The sequence below is a fragment of the Triticum aestivum genome, chromosome 2A (assembly GCF_018294505.1).
Source record: "Triticum aestivum cultivar Chinese Spring chromosome 2A, IWGSC CS RefSeq v2.1, whole genome shotgun sequence".
In the NCBI taxonomy this organism is placed as follows: Eukaryota; Viridiplantae; Streptophyta; class Magnoliopsida; order Poales; family Poaceae; genus Triticum; species Triticum aestivum.
This window is the reverse complement of record NC_057797.1, coordinates 613838876-613858013: the sequence shown is the minus strand read 5'-3', so window position 1 is coordinate 613858013 and position 19138 is coordinate 613838876. Positions and strand designations below refer to the sequence as shown.

At 51.6% G+C, this 19138-nt stretch overlaps 1 pseudogene; it reads right to left on the bottom strand.

Moving 5' to 3' along the window:
* Positions 1-6438: 6438 nt before the first annotated feature.
* On the bottom strand, positions 6439-15729 carry LOC123189750 (GDSL esterase/lipase LTL1-like; annotated as a pseudogene).
* Positions 15730-19138: the final 3409 nt, after the last annotated feature.

The following is a 19138-nucleotide window of genomic DNA, read 5'->3' as shown; positions in this document are numbered from 1 at the left end:
ATTGAGGTGGTCGGTGAGGATGGTGAGAAAAAGCAGCTAACCATCCCTGTTAAGGTTCTTCGATATCTTGATTTTACAAAAAGACTACAACGCCTTTTCATCACGAAGGAGTCTGCCAAAATGATGAAGTGGCACAAGGAAGGTATAAGGTACAATCCAAAAAAAATCATACATCCATCGGAAGGGGAAGCATGGAAGTTGTTTGATGAAGAATACCCCGAGGAAGCAGCCGAGGCTGGGAATGTCAGAATAGCCATATCAGGTGATGGGTTGAATCCATATGGTATGTCGTCCAATCCATACAGCTGCTGGCCCATGTTTGTAATTCCGCTCAATCTTCCTCCCGGTGCCCTAATGCAACACAAGACCATGTTCTTGTCGCTCATCATTCCGGGGCCTAATTATCCGGGGAAGCAATTGGGTGTGTTTATGCAGCTGCTGGTGGATGCTTTGCACCATTCTTGGTACTTTCCAACGTTGACATACGACCGGGATTTGCAGAGAAATTTCTTGATGAAAGTTTGGTTGCACTGGCCTGCGGCCTGCCCTGGCCGGCCCTCCTCTTCTCCCTTAGGGCCCATGTAGGCCCATTAACCCCCGGGGGGTTCCAGTAACCCCCGGTACTCCGGTAAAATCCCGATTTCACCCAGAACGATTCCGATATCCAAATAAAGGCTTCCAATATATCAATATTTATTTCTCGACCATTTTGAGACTCCTCATCATGTCCGTGATCACATCCGGGACTCCGAACAACCTTCGGTACATCAAAAAATATAAACTCATAATGAAACTGTCATCGTAACGTTAAGCATGCGGACCCTACGGGTTCGAGAACAATGTAGACATGACCGAGACACGTCTTCGGTCAATAACCAATAGCGGAACCTGGATGCTCATATTGGCTCCCACATATTCTACGGAGATTTTTATCGGTCAGACCGCATAACAACATATGTTGTTCCCTTTGTCATCAGTATGTTACTTGCCCGAGATTCGATCGTCGGTATCTCAATACCTAGTTCAATCTCGTTACCGGCAAGTCTCTTTACTCGTTCTGTAATACATCATCTTACAACTAACTCATTAGTTGCAATGCTTGCAAGGCTTATGTGATGTGCATTACCGAGAGGGCCCAGAGATACCTCTCCGACAATCGGAGTGACAAATCCTAATCTCGAAATACGCCAACCCAACATGTACCTGCGGAGACACCTGTAGAGCTCCTTTATAATCAACCAGTTACGTTGTGAAGTTTGGTAGCACACAAAGTGTTCCTCCGGCAAATGGGAGTTGCATAATCTCATAGTCATAGGAACATGTACAAGTCATGAAGAAAGCAATAGCAACATACTAAATGATCGGGTGCTAAGCTAACGGAATGGGTCAAGTCAACCACGTCATTCTCCTAATGATGTGATCTCGTTAATCAAATGACAACTCATGTCTATGGTTAGGAAACATAACCATCTTTGATCAATGAGCTAGTCAAGTAGAGGCATACTAGTGACACTCTGTTTGTCTATGTATTCACACAAGTATTATGTTTCCGGTTAATACAATTCTAGCATGAATAATAAACATTTATCATGATATAAGGAAATAAATAATAACTTTATTATTGCCACTAGGGCATATTTCCTTCAGTTCTTGCTCAACTAAAAGCTCTCCAGCCTAAAGGCAAAGGCAAAGGCAAATGCAAAGGCAAAGGCTTCGAGGGATATGGTGAGACGCACAACTGGACTCACATTACCCCCTTCTCGCAGCTTCCCTATTTCAAGGACCTCAAACTTCCTTACAATATCGATGTGATGCACACCGAAAAGAATGTGGCAGAGTCCCTTTTCCACACGATCCTCAACATTCCTGATAAGACGAAGGATAACGTTAAAGCTAGAGCCGATCAACAAAGAATTTGTGATAGACCACATCTGAACATGAAGCCTCCCACAGGCGGTCGAAAAAACTGGTTCAAGCCAGATGCTGACTTTGTCCTTAAACCGCCAGAAAAAAGGAAGTACTTATCTGGCTGAAACACATTTTGAAGTTCACCGATGGTTATGCATCGAATATAAGTAAGGGAGCCAATCTTTCAACAGGCAAAGTGACCGACCTGAAGAGTCATGACTACCATGTATGGATTGAGCGGATAATGCCGGTGATGGTTCGAGGCTATGTCCCCGAGCATGTCTGGCGAGTGCTTGCCGAGCTAAGCCATTTCTTCCGCACGCTCTGTGCTAAAGAAGTAAGTAAAGACGTGATTGAAAAATTGCATAAGAAGGCACCGGAGTTGATAGTCAAGCTAGAGAAGATCTTTCCACCAGGCTTCTTTACACTGATGACACATCTCATTCTGCACCTCGCGAACGAGGTATTGTTGGGGGGGCCTGTGCAGAATCGCTGGTAGTACGGCCCTGAGAGACAGAACAAGCATCTCCGACAGAAATGTGGAAACAAAGCTAAGATTAAAGCTTCCATAGTTGAGGCAGTTATCCTAGAGGAGGTGTCAGACCTCAGGACATCATACTATCCAGACCACGTTCCTCATCTGCATAACAAGGTGCCTCGATACAATATAGAAGAGCCCAAGTATCAACCTAGGCTCCATCTATTCAACGCGCAAGGTGGGAGGGCTGGGGCCTCGAAACCTTATAACATGCCATGACAAGAGTGGGAGGACCTCATGTTCTATATCTTGCACAACATCCAGGAAGTTGAGGAAGTGTGGATGAGGTAATACCACTACACCATTCCTTTATGTCTTCCACATCATCATGTTCTATGTTCACTTAGTCCCGTTCTAACACCGCTTTTCTTTTTTCTAGTGATTTCATTCAAGAGGAATGGACGGGAATGAATCCTCCTACTGAGGCGGAGGCACTTACTCTTCTCTGTCATGGAAACCCTGGACGTAAAATTTTTGTTGCTTGGTTCATGGATAAAGTAATTTTCCACACTCCCCTATTAAATACCTAGTTCAACATTTATTAGTTAACTAATGCACGCAACAATTTCAATTACACTTGTAGGGAAAAGATCCGAACATATCTATGGATGATGAATTGAGATGGGTTTCCATGGATTTTGACCCTACCGTCATGACATGTAAAAGGTATGATGTGAATGGGTATCGCTTCCATACAGAGGAGCACCAGAACAGCCAGCCTGATCCCAAAACTATAAATACCGGAGTGTACACCCCCAGTCAAAATTCAGTAGACTACTACGGAAGGGTACAAAATATATACGAGATTAAATTCCACCAGGGGCGCGAGACCCTAAGTCTGCCTGTGTTCAAATGTCGATGGTTCGATCCGCGGGAGGGGGTAAAACATACGCCTTCCATTGGTTTGGTCGAAGTTAAACCATCAACCGTCTATGCCGGAGCCGATCTCTTCATTGCGGCTGCCCAAGCTACACAAGTATATTATCTGCCTTACCCATGCCAGAAAGAGTACCTAAAGGGTTGGGAAGTTATGTTCAAGGTGTCGCCACATGGTAAGCTACCGAACCCGAATGAAGACGATTACTACAACGTTAACCCCATGACATACGAGGGAGTGTTCTATCAAGAGCAACCTGATGATGATGATGATGTGGTTAGAAATGATGACGCTAGACCATTGGGTGATGATGATGTGGATCCAAACGACGATGATGCACGGAATGATGGTGAGACCATTGTCAATGAAAATGACATACTTATGCTAGAAAAGTTAAACGAAGACGCTGACGACGAGGAAGAGCATCCACCTCCGTCAGACAACGAAGATGATATGATTGATAGTGATGATGAGACGGACCGAGAAAGAGATTACAACAGTGATGATTCATATGGTTTCTAGCAGATGTACGTTTCAAGTCTTTTTTCTATAGTTTAGGAATATGCCTTTTTATGCATTTTTATTAGTGTGTTTATTATCATGTCTTTTCCTTCATTTTATTAATTTACTAATTGCTTATTCTCTTTTCAATGCAGGTTCGTGGAACATGGGCAAGGGGAAGGCCGACGGCGTGGGTTTCCTACGCAAGGTCGTCGGCCTGCCTAGTCGGAGTGGTCGAGCACGCAATCCTCCCCCCCAGCTACTTGACGATGACTCCTCACAGGGAGGTCGAGGGAGAGGTGCCCCTAGAGGAGGAGAGGGCGGGGGGAGAGCCTCCAGAGGGCGAGGTGGTGGGGAGAGAGCCACTACAGGGGGTCGCGGCTAGAAAGAGCGCACCCTCACCGACTTAGGGGTGTTGTCTTCAAGGCCCTCCTCTAGTGAGGTACCCTCCTCTGGCGAGGAGGAGGAGGAGGAGGAGGACGAGGCAGGCGAGGAGGAGGAGGTTCGGGATGGGGCCGAGGAGGAGGTGGAGGAGGAGGACGAGGAGGAGGAGGAGGTTGGGGCGGGGGAGGCAGGCGAGGAGGAGGGTGGTGGCGGGGATGATGGTGGTGACAGGGAGGGGGTTGACAATAGGGGGTGGCTGCGTGGTAACGCAAAGCTACCAAAGCAGGTTCCTGCTACTGAGGAGCAGAAGTGGCTCATTGAGCCCACGGGGAAAGAGTAAGTGCCACTTTATAATAATTTCATTATTTTGCTTGTCACATGCTCATTCCGGTTGTTATTTATTTTTCTTGTCACATGCTAATAGTTCATTCTTTTGCAGCAACTGGATATATTCTAAAGGGGTCCGTATTCCCAACGGACTCATCATCGTCTTGCTGAAGTTACACTGGCCGGGGTTGTACTGTCCGGATCCAGTTAGGCACCCGGACCATCGGGTCTTGGCCACGAGCTGGGAGCACTGGGAAGCGGCCCTCCACGCGGACCATGGGACCCATGCCAAGGCCGTGATCACCACTTTCTAGGTGAGTTCTCTTCAGAAGCACAAGTCCATTCTAGTTTCATGAATGATTTAACTCATGGCTTCTTCCATTCTTGTTTCATGCATGATTGTAGAAATTTTATCGAGTTCTTCTGGAGCACAGGGCCAGAGCAGACCAGATCGTGCTGCACCAATGCAAGAAGAAGGCCCGCCAGATGCAGTATGAGGTGCGTTATGTGGCCATCTCGACATACCATCACGACTATCTTGGTGTGAAGATGACCAAGGAAGACGCGCGGAGGATGGGCATTACCTTGGAGAGGGACGAGTTCTTGAAGGTAAGTATAAAAGATTTTTCATTATGCTTTCATTACCTTGTGGTACATTTCACCGTTTCGTGTTGACATGCCATTATGCTTTCATTATGTAGGTGTGTCCAAATTGGTGTTATGGAAAAGACGAGTCCTGGGTGGCATTGGTGGATCTTTGGTGTGATGAGGCTGGAGCCCGGGCGGCTATGAGAGTCAAAAACAAGGCTAACCGAGGGAAGGAGGGAGTACATGCTTAGGGAAACCGAAACCACTATCTCCACAAGGCAGTTAATGTATGACTAACCCCATTAAACATTCTTCTTCTTCTATTTACCATCACTTTTTTATGTATGACTAACCTCTGTTTGGTGGTGCAGGAGGAGAAAATGAAGCGGCCGCTCTCACACATGCAGGCGTGGGAGATCGCCCATACGCGGAAGGACTCCAAGCCTGGCGAGCCCAAGTACTACGGCAAGAAGACCGTGGGGAGGAAGAAGGCCTACTCCGAAGCGTATCTGAAGTTACATCCTGACACACCTGACCCCATTGCGGCGGATCTGGACGAGAGGGCGGTGGTGAGCATGGGGCCCAAGGAGCACGGTCGGGAGGCGGTTCTCGATGCTGTGATCACTCCTACTATCTCCTACACACAGCTCCGTCGGATCGACCCGAGCCTGAGCCAGCGCACGAGCCAGCCAGTGACCAGTGCACAGTCCCTCTTTCAGGAGCAACAATCTGTAAGTATTTTCCCTCTTATCTTCATTGCTCACTTTATTTTCCGCATTTAGTAGTTTTATGAGTTCCATCATGTCATACCGTAGGCCTACCTGGAGTACACACGCCAGGAGACCATGGCGTGGCATGAGAGGCTTTATGAACACCAAGTGCAGAGGGATCGCCAGATGCATTAGGCTTTTCAGGATATGGCGGCCGGCAGGTGTCCTCAGTTGCAGCCAGCACAATGTCCTCCAGCAAAACCAGTGCTGCTGACCTTTGAGGAGTTTGCAGCACAGAACGCTGGCCCCTCGCCGGTTAGTTCATCCCCAATCTATTCACCCAAAGCATGTCATGCCTTTCAACACAGTCATATATCCCGTTAATATGTCTTTTCAACATCCAGGGAATAGGTGGATCTACCGTTGGCGGTGGTCTTCGCAGCACTCCCGAGACACGGAGCCCGACCACTCCGATCCACGGAGACGGAGGCGGAGGCGGTCTTGGCGGTAGCGCTGCCGCTAGCAGTGACGACCTGGGCTTCGGCAGTCTTGGCGGTGACGACCTCCGCGATGCTCGACGTCCTGGCGCTTAAGCCTTTCGGTTACTTGTGTGCTTATGCTTATGTTTCTTTAGATGACTTGTGTGTGGTGATGATCCTTTAGATGACTTGTGTGCTTCTCTATATGCTTATGCTTATGATTGTGATGATGCTTATGCATATATTGTTGTGATGGTACCGGATAATATCCTGATGTGTTCTATATGTCTATTTCCATCATATATATCTGCTGATATGTGTTGTATATTTGAATTGAATCGATCTGAAAACAAACAGGAAAAACAAAAAAAACAAATGCAAACTATGCCGATGGCTAGGCCGTCGGCATAGGGCTGGCGTGAGCTACCAGTTGCCGACACATGGCGTCTATGCCGACGGCCTAGCCGTCGGCACAGTTTTTAAAAACGGGGCCTAGCCGTCGGCTTAGTTTAAAAACTGTGCTGAAGGCTAGGCCGTCGGCATAGACGCCACGTGTCAGCAACTGGTAGCTCTTGAGGAAGGGATATGCCGACGGCTAGGCCGTTGGCATATCCCTGGCCCATGAGTAACGGCTAGTCCCCACGGGGCATACCTATGCCGACGGCCTAGCCGTCGTCATAGGTGTGCCACGTGGCGACCAGACATTGGTCACACTTGACGCCGGCCGCCGTTAGATGTGAACGTTGCCGACGGCCAGAGCCGTCGGCATAGATGTACGGCCCCCGTCGGGAAAGCTACTATGCCGACGACCTTTCTATGCCGACGGCCTTCCGGGCTACGTCGACGTATATGTTGCCGACGACCCTATGCCGACGAGGGCCGTCGGCATAGGTCTGTCCCGACGGGATTCAGGGATATGCCGACGGCCCTGGCCGTCGGCATAGGGGGCGATTCTGGTAGTGATGGGGCTGATGTGGTCTGTGGTGCCGTGCATGGAGTTGGCGACGATGATCCGGTTGGCCCGCTCCGTGGGGTGGAAGGCGTCCCAGTAGGCGTACACGTCCCTGTTGGCGCACACGTTGGACGCCGGCGTGCACAGCCCGATCCCGTTGTACGGGCCCTGCCCACAGCACGCGATCTTGGCCGTCGCGAACCCTGCAATCGTTCATGCATCGCGCCACAAGCTTATACTGTAATTTTCTTTCCTTCGCTGATCTGCATGCCAGCATGAAAGAATTTCGTTTGATAGTGCACGTACCGTACTGCTGCGGGTTGAACATGAAGTCGAAGCTGACCCTGTTGGTGTTGGCGGCGATGAAGACGTCGTCGTGGCCCACCTCGCCGTTGAGCTCCGTCAGCATCCGCTCCAGCTGCGGGTTGAAGAGATCGGCGGCCCGCGTGAGGTCCGGCGCGCAGGACCCGTCGAGGCTGTGGAGGGCCAGCTCCGCCGGCACGCACCAGATCATCCCCGTCCCCGTCACGATCACGCGACGGGCGCCCAGCTCGTACAGCCGCTGCACTCCATTAATTGTTTCCACACAGTCAGTTACTTTCGGTGTAAGACAAGACAAGCAGCTCCTACTGCGTAGAAGAAAGTGCATGCATATGCATGGCCCCCCGACCTAAGCAAGGCTCTATCTACTCCCTACACGGTAGTAGCTGCAACGAAGCATGCATGCATGGATAGTACGACTACACACGAAGACGAAGGTGGTATACACGAAGGTGCGTGCACGATCGAGCGCCACAGTTGTTGAAGTAAATTGCACAGAAATATCATAATTAGGGCATTAGAAGCAAATTGGTATCAAAATTGGTAATTTTTTCTTGTCAGTACCGACTTTAAAGCGAGGCATTGCAAAAGAGGCTAAAAATGCTGTTTATACGTATTGACAGGGAAACTGACGGGTTGAGCCCGCCCGTCAGGTGCCAAGCTGGCCAGTTGGCGCGTGCCCGCGCGCTGACTCGGACAAGGCTGGGTCGCACCGTTTAGTCGCTGTCGCCTCCGTCTCCTTCTCCGTCGTGCCCGTCGCCACCGCCGACCGCCCGCGCCGCCGCGAGCTCGAGGACTGCTCCTCCACGACTGCGGCCCCGCTCCAACCCCACACGCGCACCTTCCCGACCCCCGACCCGCCCCGCCGCGCCCGCCTCGCGCTCTCCTCCATCCGCTTCCGCCGCGGCGCCAACTCCTCCTCCGCCTCCTCCATCGACGCCGCAGCCTCCTCCGCCTTCGCTGCCGCGGCTACCCTCCTGCCCACCTCCTCTCCCCTTGCGCCGCCGCCTCCTCCTCATCCCCTTCCCCCTCTCCGTCAGCCCCCGCGTCCTTCCCCGCTACCGTCTCGGCGCCTCGCGCTGGCGCCCCGGTGGCCGTGGAGCTGCCGTGCGGGATGGTCGTCGGCTCGTGCGTCACGGTGGTGGGCGTCCTTTGATTCCACAGTTCAATCTCGCTTTTTCCTCGTCGTTCGCTAAGAAATTTATTAGTAGCATCTCAATTTTGAAGCTATTTGTTTGTTAAAACCAACACAAATTTCATCAGTGAATTTGCTTGCTATTGGTTCCAATTTCAGTTGATGGCCTCACCTCTGCCGACTGAACCAGTCAAGTGTGAGAAATGGACTCGGGAATGTCTGCACGGTGGAAGGCCTCACCTCTGCCGACTGAACATGTCGAGCTGTTCATTGGCATCCTTTCTGCAGCCAACAATTTCGCCGAGTGGATGGCCGGCCGCAAGTCATGGATGATTGCTACAAGGAAATCATCTAACAGTGTTGGCTGGTTCTTCGTCGCTCTGGTAAGTACCTGTGGATGATTGCTACAACTTTGAAGTAATATTGCTGACTTTTGCAAACTCTAATAGAAGACTTCTTTACAGAATGAGAAAAAAAGGTCAACGAGGAGCTGAAGAAGGAGGCAGAGTTCTTTGGTGACATTGTTCTGGTCCCTTTCATGGATAGCTATGACCTCGTTGTTCAAGATGTAAGACGTGAGCATGGGCATGTGGGTTCAGAAGTTCGACAGGACTCGCCAGCTGGTGGAGTATTCCCACGACGTCAAGTTCTTCCAGGCCGGCTGCTTCGACGGCTACTACACCACGCACTACCAGTCGCCGCAGCACATGATCTGCCTCTGGAGGAAGCAGCAGTCCGGGAGCGCTCAATGCTGCAACCCCAGATGACAATGAGACTGCTTGGTAGTTGAAAAGCAGCACCCGGCTCTCTGGAGAATCAAACAGCAAGGATGAGTTCGAGTTCGATCTTGATTTGGAGGCCCTCTGGATAGTTAGCTTGCATAATTCGCTCATTATTTTGGTCAGTGGCTGGTTAATTCAGCTGCTGACTCTGACACTAGCTAGATGCTGTCACCATGTACATGTGTCAATTCTTTTTGACCTAGGAACTAACAGCTCTGCTGATCTCACTTGTATACCGGTTGTTCTTATATATACATATTAGATGTTTCGAGTAAATCATTTTGTGGGTTCAGACCTGCTCCTGTGCATTGTCAATTCCACCTGCAAGTCTAATTGTTCTAAGAAGTATGCATGTCGCAGATGCCGGTTGAAGCTCCACGACATGCTCGTGCCACGCAGCGCTGCGGCAGCGCCCACTGCACGCGGTAGCAGGTGTTGAGCTCAATGACGGGGCGGCCGCTGAAGTCGCCTCTGATCCTGGGCGGCTCCTCCCCCTGGACGACCTTGGTGCCGAGCAGCTCCACCATGAACTGCGACGACGCCGCCCCGTCCTTCCTCGTTGGCCGGGCCACCACCGTGACGTGCGAGCCGACGGCCATCCCGCACGGCAGCTCCACGGCCACCGGGGCGCCAGCACGGGACGCCGAGACGGTGTCGGGGCAGGACGCGGGAGCTAACGGGGAGGGGGAAGGGGATGAGGAGGAGGCGGCGGTGGAAGGGGAGAGGAGGTGGGCTGGAGGGTAGCCGCGGTGGCGAAGGCGGAGGAGGAGTTGGCGCGGCGGCTGAAGCGGATGGAGGAGCGCGAGGCGGGCGCGGTGGGGTGGGTCGGGGGTCGGGAAGGTGCGCGTGTGGGGCCGGAGCGGGGCCGCAGTCGTGGAGGAGCGGACCTCGAGCTCGCGGCGGCACAGCCGGACGGCGGTGGCGACAGGGACGGAGACGGAGGCTCGGGCTGCGACTAAACGGTGCGACCCAACCTTGTCCGAGTCAGCGCGCGGGCACGCGTCAACTGGCCTGCGTGGCACCTAACGGGCGGGCCCAACCGGTCAGTTTCACTGTCAATACGTATAAAAAGCATTTTTAGCCTCTTTTGCAACGTCTCGCCTTAAAGTTAGTACTGACACATAAAAATTATCAATTTTGATACTAATCTGATTTCAATGCCTCAGTTGTGATATTTTTGTGTAATTTGCTCAAGTTGTTGCATGTGGGAGGAGTGAATGCATCGTGAGAACCTCTCGATGGGTGGTACTACAACAGTAAAAAACAGTACTGAAACGCGGGCCTGCTGCTCTTTTACTTCGGAGAGAGACGCATGACAGATGCGTATGGCGTGGTGCGCGCGTGTGTACCGTGTACTCGACTGCTGTCCACTGGTTGGCCTATATTGATTGCATCGGCAGTGTGGTTGGTGGCAACATCCAACATGCATGCATTGCATCCAGACGATGCCGAGACAGACGTACTACTCGTTGGGAAACTCGGTAGTGCCAAATGTTTAGGCCTACTGTCACTGGAGCCTATGAATGAATCATAAATGTCAAGGTGCACCAATGCAAAGAGATCTGGTACGAACCAGCCTTCATTTGCTTTTCAATGTAGGAGTACTCTGTGGCTCTACGTAATGTAAAATATTGCGGTACTTTGGAGATACTATGGGTAAAACATTTCCTATCGCTGTTTAACAGTGTTGTTTAAGTGTTCCCATAGCTCTTATTAATTTGATGATGCCTAGTCTCTAGCTGTGCATTATGAAATAGGAGTACCACTGTTGGCTGAAACTCATCTCAAAATGAGAATGTACCAATGGATGCGAGTGATCTTGCCAACAGTACTGGTGGGCTTAAGTGCGAGCTAAGAGCAACTCTAATGGAGCGCCCCATTTTGTCCCCCGCGTCGTTTGGGTCGGCGAGGACAAAAGTGACGGCACAACGCACCGACCCAAACGGACGCGCGTCTGTTTTTCGTCCGCGGGCGACCCATTCCAGGCCTAATTCTGAGCCGGATTTGCGCCGGCGCGGACATGAGACGGACGCGCGCGCCTACTCCTCTTCTCGGGCCCGTCTGTCGGTGGCATCCACCACCATTTTCCCCAAAAACGCTCCCGCCCGCGCGCGCCCCCGCCCCCCAACCAGCCATGGAGGACGCCATCGACCTCGACCTCGACGCCGCCGCCGGCCTCGCCTCCCTCGCCTCGTCCGGCGCCGTCGCCCCCTCTGGGAAAGGCAAGCCTCGTGTCCCGCGAAAGACCGCCGCGGCGGCCAAGCCGAAGAAGGCGCCGACGCCCGAACAACGGGTAAGGGAGTCGGCCAAGAGGAAGGGTCGGAGGCACGCCACAGACGCGAGGGATGAGGCTGCTGCGCAGGCCGCCGCTGTCGCCGCCGCGCAACAGGAGTTCACCAATGACGCCCACGTCGCCGCGGCAATGAGGGAGGCGCTCTACATGCTTGGGGTAAACCCTAGCCAGCACGGCCTCGTCCAAGCCGTCGTCGCCGCGGCCAGCACCGGCCCCGACTCACCCCGCGCATCGGCTTGCAACCCGGTCCCCGGCTTCCACGTCTACCCGCGGGCCTCCCGCCTCTCTGGGGAGTGCTCACCCCGCGCATCGGCTTGCAACCCGGTCGCGCCTTCCACGCCCGCGCCCGCGCCCATCAACCTCAATGCCAACCCGGTGGTTGGTGACTCGTCGTCTGGCGGCATGAGGAAACGCGCGCGACAGGCGCTGGCCGGCGGTCTCCCGGACGCCCGTAACCTGTTCGAGGAAATGCCGTCTGCCATCGACGAGGACTACATGCAACACCTCATCTTCGAGGGTCGTGCGCTGGGCGCTGGCTACAATCCCGAGGAGACGCAAAGCCAGGACGGCCGTGGGGCGTTCACGCCGGCCGCTGGCTATGATCCCGATTAGGCGGCCTTCATGCATGATCAAGTCGGCATTGACCTGGACGGCTTTCCCCTCGACCACGAGTTTCCAGACGACTATGGGCTAGAGGAAGAGGATGAGTGCGACATCGAAGTGGAGCCTTTGTTCAAGGACGAGCTCGCCAACCAAACCGCCGGTCCTAAGCCGAAGCGCAAGAGCAAGCGCACGAAGGCGTACACAGCTGCCGAGGACAAACTTCTTTGCGAGTGTTGGCGAGACATTGGACATGACCCAAAGACGGGCGCCGAGCAAAAGCATTCAACCTTTTGGACTCGTGTGCACCGCGAGTTTCATGAACGCAAGAAGTTTCCACCTTACCAATTTGTGAGCACGCGCGAGTGGGTCTCCATTTCCAAGCGGTGGAGGGTGATCCATCAAGAGTGCAACAAGTTTTGCGCCACCCTTGAGAGTGTCAAGGCCCGCCCCGTGAGCGGCATCGGCGTGCAAGAGATGGTATGATAGCAAGCAAGCCGCCCTCTTTTGTGCCATCAAGATCATCCTTTTACGTCTTCATTTTGCATGGAAACATTTTGTAGGCATTTCAAGCTTTGGAGGCATTCAAGGTTCAACACAATGGCAAGTGTTTCAACCTCTCCCATTGCTATCGGGTCATCAGGGACGAAGAGAAGTTCAAGGCATAATATGCCGCGCTCAAGGCACGTGGGGGGAAGGGCGCCGTGGAGGATGTTGGGGAGGGCGAGCCGGCACGGCCGCGGGGGAAGACCAACTCCAAGAAGGAGGACAAGCGAGATGCGGCCACCAACGCCTTGATCGCAAGCGTGGACGGCATGATGAATAAGAAGGACTCAAGAGAGGAGGAGCGCCGGCGTTTCAAGGCGGAGCAAATGGATGCTTTCATGGAGATCCAAATGAGGAGGCTTGATCTTGACGCCGAGAAGCAAGCCAAGATGTTCGAGCTCGAGGTGGAGAAGCAAGCCAAGATGCTAGAGATCGAGGCCGCTAACGCCAAGACAAAGGCGAAAGAAGTGGCTCTTGCAAGCATGATGACCGGGGTGGAGATCATGAAGGTGAATCTCAACGCCTTGTCGCCAAGGAAGAGGCCGTGGTTCGAGAAGATGCAGGCCGACATGCTCAAGTTCAACGACGAGTGATCTATGGCGTTGAGGGGCCATCTTTTTTGTATGCCGACAGGTGTGCCAGCATGACCACGGGAGCCGCGATGGCGTGGTCGAACTCAAGTCCCATCATTTTTTGTGTGTTGGCATGTGTGCCGGCCGGCTGGTGAGTGCACCAGCATGAACTGTGGTGCTTTCTAAGGCCGGTATGCCGGCGCTGGTATGGTGCCGGCATGAGACATGAACGCTGGCATAATCAGCCGCAGGCCTTTTTTATTTAAAAGTTGAATGCAGACATGAAATGGGTCGGCGCGTTGGGCACATTGCCGACCTAAATGCAAAACTGGACGGGCGGCGGGTGGGCGGCCTACCCAAACGGACAAAAAGCGGACAAATGCGCCGTCCGTTGGGGTCGCCCCATTGAAGTTGCTCTAATAAATTCCTTACTGTATTTGGACTCAGCCTTCACAGCGCAGATGTCTCACGCAGTTACTGAAACTGGCTATCAACCATGAATAAAATCGTCTCTCGTTTCATAGGCTAACTCTTGCCAGAAACAGTGTGCTTTCTGAATTCGGTGTGCAGAACACTACACGCCGTGTCAGTTTATTGTCTGCTGAACATACCGCCCAAAAATGACTCCACTACAAACAAATGTTCACCGATGCTACCGCCCATCTCTCTCACCATTATATCAGGCAGGCAGGCGGGCAGCCTACACCGGCTTTGCCACATCCACGGGCTATTACGGGGTTTTATTGCTACATCCACGGGCTATTACGGGGTTTTACAAGGCTTGGCGCCCACCCCCACCAGTTAAAATCAAGGGGGCGATTAATTAGGAGAAGAAGGTTAGTTAGCCTAATTAAAGAAGGACAAGTCAGCTGGTCCGTAAAAGCCCATCGAGATAGTCCGTGTATCTAGCATTTTTGCAGCCTACACACTCATCTCTTTCCACTACTGTTCTAGACAGCGTGCGGCATGCAGCAAGCATTTCGTTTCCCTGTCTAATTTTGGGAATTTTAGGCCTACCACTCTTGTACACTATACTGACAAAATAGAAGACAGAAAACGTCCTGAGAAATTTTCCCCATGTTTTTTGTAAAACTAATCATGTTTGTTGGATTATGCTGAAGCATGTTTTAGTACATCTTGGGCATTTTGGATGGAGTGCACTTTCTTTTTTACAAATGCAAGTATGTTTTGGAGCAGAAAATTTGGGAATTAATTAGTGGTAAGTAAGTGAAGGTAAATTATTACCACGAGGACTTTCTTGTACTTGAGATGATGAAGGGGATGTAGTCGTGGATCTCGAACTGCTGGGACCTCGCGGAAAAGGGCACCAGGTAAAAGTCGTTGCCGCCGAGCGTGATGAGCACCAGCGCCTGGCTCACGCGCTCTCTCGCCGCTTCCTCGCCGATGTACGCCGCCAGCCTCCGCTGGTAGTCTTGGAAGTTCTGCAGCTGCTGCGCCATCCTGATGATGTTCACCTGCACGCACACGTACAACATTGTCATGTCCGCTGCATTATTATAGAATACCCACATGATTCAAGCGTGCGTGCGTGGGAGCTTACGAATTGCACGCCTGTGTCGTTGAGAATGCCGACGCCGGCGGACGCGAAGTTGGCGCCCACGAGCAGGTTCTCGCCGCGCATGTAGGGGCTCAGGTACGGCAGCGCGGGCTCTGCCCCGAGGTACTCGCCTGATCAAGCATGTGGCAATGTCAAGAACTGCGCGATCTCTCGGCAAATTAAAGAGAGAGAGGCATGTCGTGATTAGCTGAGCTAGATGAGAGGAGGCACGGTGGAGACGTACTGATGATGTCGGGGATGTTGAGGCCGTTGGAGAACCTCCCCGTGGGCATGTGCGTGGGGAAGTCGATGCCGTAGGGCGGCGCCTCGGCGCGCGCCGTCGTCATGAGGTAGTTGTTGTTGCCGTTGTCGACGAGGGAATCGCCGAAGACGAAGAAGGCGCGCGCCGCGGATGCCGTCGGCGCCGAGGCCCCCAGGAGGAGGAGCAGCGCCGCGACGACGAGGACCGGGGAGCAAGCGTCCATAGCTAAGTGGCCAGAGAGGACTTGGGCGCGACGACTCGTGCCGCACGAGTAGTAACTATGGAACTGGCGAGCTCTAGTGGGTGGCTGCGACTTGGCAAGGCGCGTACGTCGTGGACACGAAAGGTGGCGAACGCCCTCTGCGTCCTCTTATAGCGGCCAGAGGCCAGACTGAACTCTCACTAGCTGTCTCGCACCCTCACTCACTCAGAGCGCGGAGTTAAGGAGGGTAAGTGGGTTAGCGGGCGGGAGACAGCTAGCGGAGGAGGGAGGAAGGAACTAGGACCACCCCAAACGGATCGCGTTAAATGAGGCGAAAGCGGGTCGATGGATGGCACGGTAGTTGGGGGGCGCTAAATGCGGCGCCTTGGCGTGCGACGCCGGCCACTTGGCTCTCGCTCTCGGCCGTCGGCTCCTGCCTCGGACCACGTGCCGGCCCGCACGCGATGGGGACGCTGGCTGCCTATTATTGGCCGGAGGCTGCAGACAGATCGGCTCATCTGATCGACCTGAGAGCCGGCACGGCGCCGGAATGGAAGGCCTCGTCGTCGCGGTCTTTCAGAAAATTCAGACGGCGCAGGTCCGGCCGGGGTGTCAACCTCGTTGTTTTTCTTTTCTTTTCTCGTTTCTCCAACTCATTTGCACCCATGCACGGATCATACGATGATGTTCATGTGATGAGAGTGACATCGGATTCTGTTTGGAGAGACTCGATCGGGCTCTTGCCAGTTTAATTGTCTGATGACGATCTATGTGTGCTCCAGTGCAGTTGTTATTACTTCTAAACGGGGATATGGAGCACGAACAGCTTAATCTCAGTACTGCCGGCAAGAAAACGACTTGTACTACTAAGTATGAGTGCTCCGCAATTAAACCGGTGCTAGGGTATCATCGACGCGGATCATCAAAACACCTGTAAATGTCTATTAGGTTGTCTCTGGACACTTTTAGCCATCTAAAGCAAATAATCAAATCAGGCCTGACCGGTCTGGATGTCCGAAAATCCCATAGACCGACCCTAAACCGGGGGAGCTCCGGGGAGTCCGGACATCCATCACGACGGACTCCAACTCCCTACACCCACCCCCAAAACCCACCTAGGGCTCCAGTATTTTCACAAATCCTGCCCTCCTCGTCCACTATGCCGCTCCACTCACGCACCTGCTCGTCTTGGCCTACACAACCAGTGCACTTCGTCGGATCCGACCGCTACCCAGGTACCTGCGCCCTTGTCGCCTTGTCGGCGGCATCCATGGCGGACAATGCGCACGGCAACTATTCATTCAAATGTGACACTGAAATTTCTTGACGTTCTTGTTTTTTCTTTTACTTTGAAGCAAACACGATGGACTCCGATGAGGAGTTGAAAGGGGTCGATGCATGGACCGGGAGAGACACTATGGTTGGGCGCTAAATGGGGCGCCTTGGCGTGCAACGCTGGCCACTTGGCTCTCGCTCTCGGGCGTCGGCACCTGTCTTGAATCACGTGCCATCACGCGTACCGGCCCTAACGCCGCCTATTATTGCGAGGCTACAGATAGAGCGGCTCATGCTCATCTGTTCGGCTTGAGATCGAGTAGGCACAACGGCAGAATGGAGCTCTCCCGAAAGAGAAGGCCTCATCGTCATGGCCTTTTAGAAATTCGGACGACGCACGTTAGTGAGACCTGCATGCCTGCTTGTTTTTTTTCTCTCTCTCTCTCTCTCTCGTTTCTCTAGCTACTTCAAGAGTTTTGTGACTTCTAGCTCAGTTTCAAGAGATCAAGGAACTACTAGCTTAGTTTCAAGATTCTAGAGTTGTCTGGGTGCATTGTTCCACGAATAGGGTTGCACATAGCTTAGCTAGGGAGGGTTGATGTAAGTCGTTGTGTAAAACTTGGTTCCATGTGGCGCCGGAGTGTGTTAGCTCAGACATTGCCGTTGAAGGGGCTATGAACACTGAATAAATAAGCAACATTTCCCTAAAAAAGAGTTTTGCCACTTGCCACGTATTTAGCTACAAAAACATTCGCACCCATTTTTCAAAGAAATGAGGCTTGAAATGAGCTCGACTTTGAATTAACAAACCATCAACTGGTCAGGATTACAAAAAACGAGCACAACGCCCAACTCCACTTACAAAGAAAAAAAACATAAATATATCGAAAGATACAAGAATCCTGGAAACACATCTCACAACACAACCCAAACTTCAGGCACCTAAACTAGAGGAGATGAAGCGCCGCATTAAGAAGGGGTTGCCCTTCTTCTCCCTTGCCGAAGAGGGATGCTACCCCCTCGTTCTGGCTCAAAGGATGCCGCACCGTCGAGCGAGAGATGTGGATGTCCATGAGAGTGACAATGGATTCTGTTTGAGGAGACTCGATCGGGGTCTAGATAGTTTGCCCGGCCGACGATCTATGCGTGCTCCAGTGTTACTAATAAACCAGGACATGGAGCACGGACAGCAGACAGCTTGATCTCAGTACTGCCGGCGAGAAAACGATCGACTTGTACTCCCACTACTCCGTAGTTAAAACCGGAGTTAATGTCCATTTAATCCCAAGATGAGGAAAATCACCAGACTAACAGTACCACATCAGTCAAAAATTGAAATGAAGGATCTTCTTCTCAGTCGTGACCACACTACTAGTACACTACACATAGTAACGTAGCAGTGAAAATTAACTCGAGAATGTCTACCTCTACCAGCTGCAGAGCTACTCAGTCCATGATGGCTTTCTTGCCAATGTAGCCTCCTCGATCGGTGCAGAACCACAAAGCGACTCACGTCACAAGTCACGAGTCGTCGCGCGCGTCCGTCCGTCCATGGACTCCACACCACTGTAGGAGAAGTAGAACTCAAAACGCCATGGGAGTACATTGCACGAATAAGTACATTTACCGGTGGCGGGATGTATCGGTGGGCTATCCACCATCCATCAGCTTTCTCAAGATGCATTCCGTTGACTTCGTATAAACTTGTAAATTGATTCTCTCTACTATACTAGTTGAATACAACTGACAAGACTGAACTGCATGTCTTTTTCAGCCTTTTTACAGAGGAGAGAGAGAGTTAGAGTGGAGACGAACGACGCATGCATGCAGTCCCTATTCCCATACATCTCACATGGATTAATTTTCATCCTCATAATTTTCAATACTTGATATGTTTCGAAACAAATGTTCATTTTTGAAACTTTTTATATATTCGAATATTTGGTGACAAGGCCTTCAAAACAAGATCAATCTTGGATATATTTAAACTACTTTTTATTTTACATATTTCAATTATCTTTCAAATAACTTTCATAAAACATAAGAATGTTTCGGTATTTCATAAAAAATATTTCAATTTTTGAACTAATTTCAGAAAACTAATTTGAATATTTTTGAATAAGTAATATTCCCAAAATGTTTCACTCATTTCAAAGAATATAGTTTCAGCCGTTTCAATATAAGTATTTCACAAATTTGAAAAAACACATTGCACCGATTTGAAAAACTAATTTCACTCATTACAAACTAGTATGTCTCAAAAACTAATTCCACTTCTTATTTACAAAAAGAAATAGAAATGTATTTCACTCAGTAGAAAAATCAGTT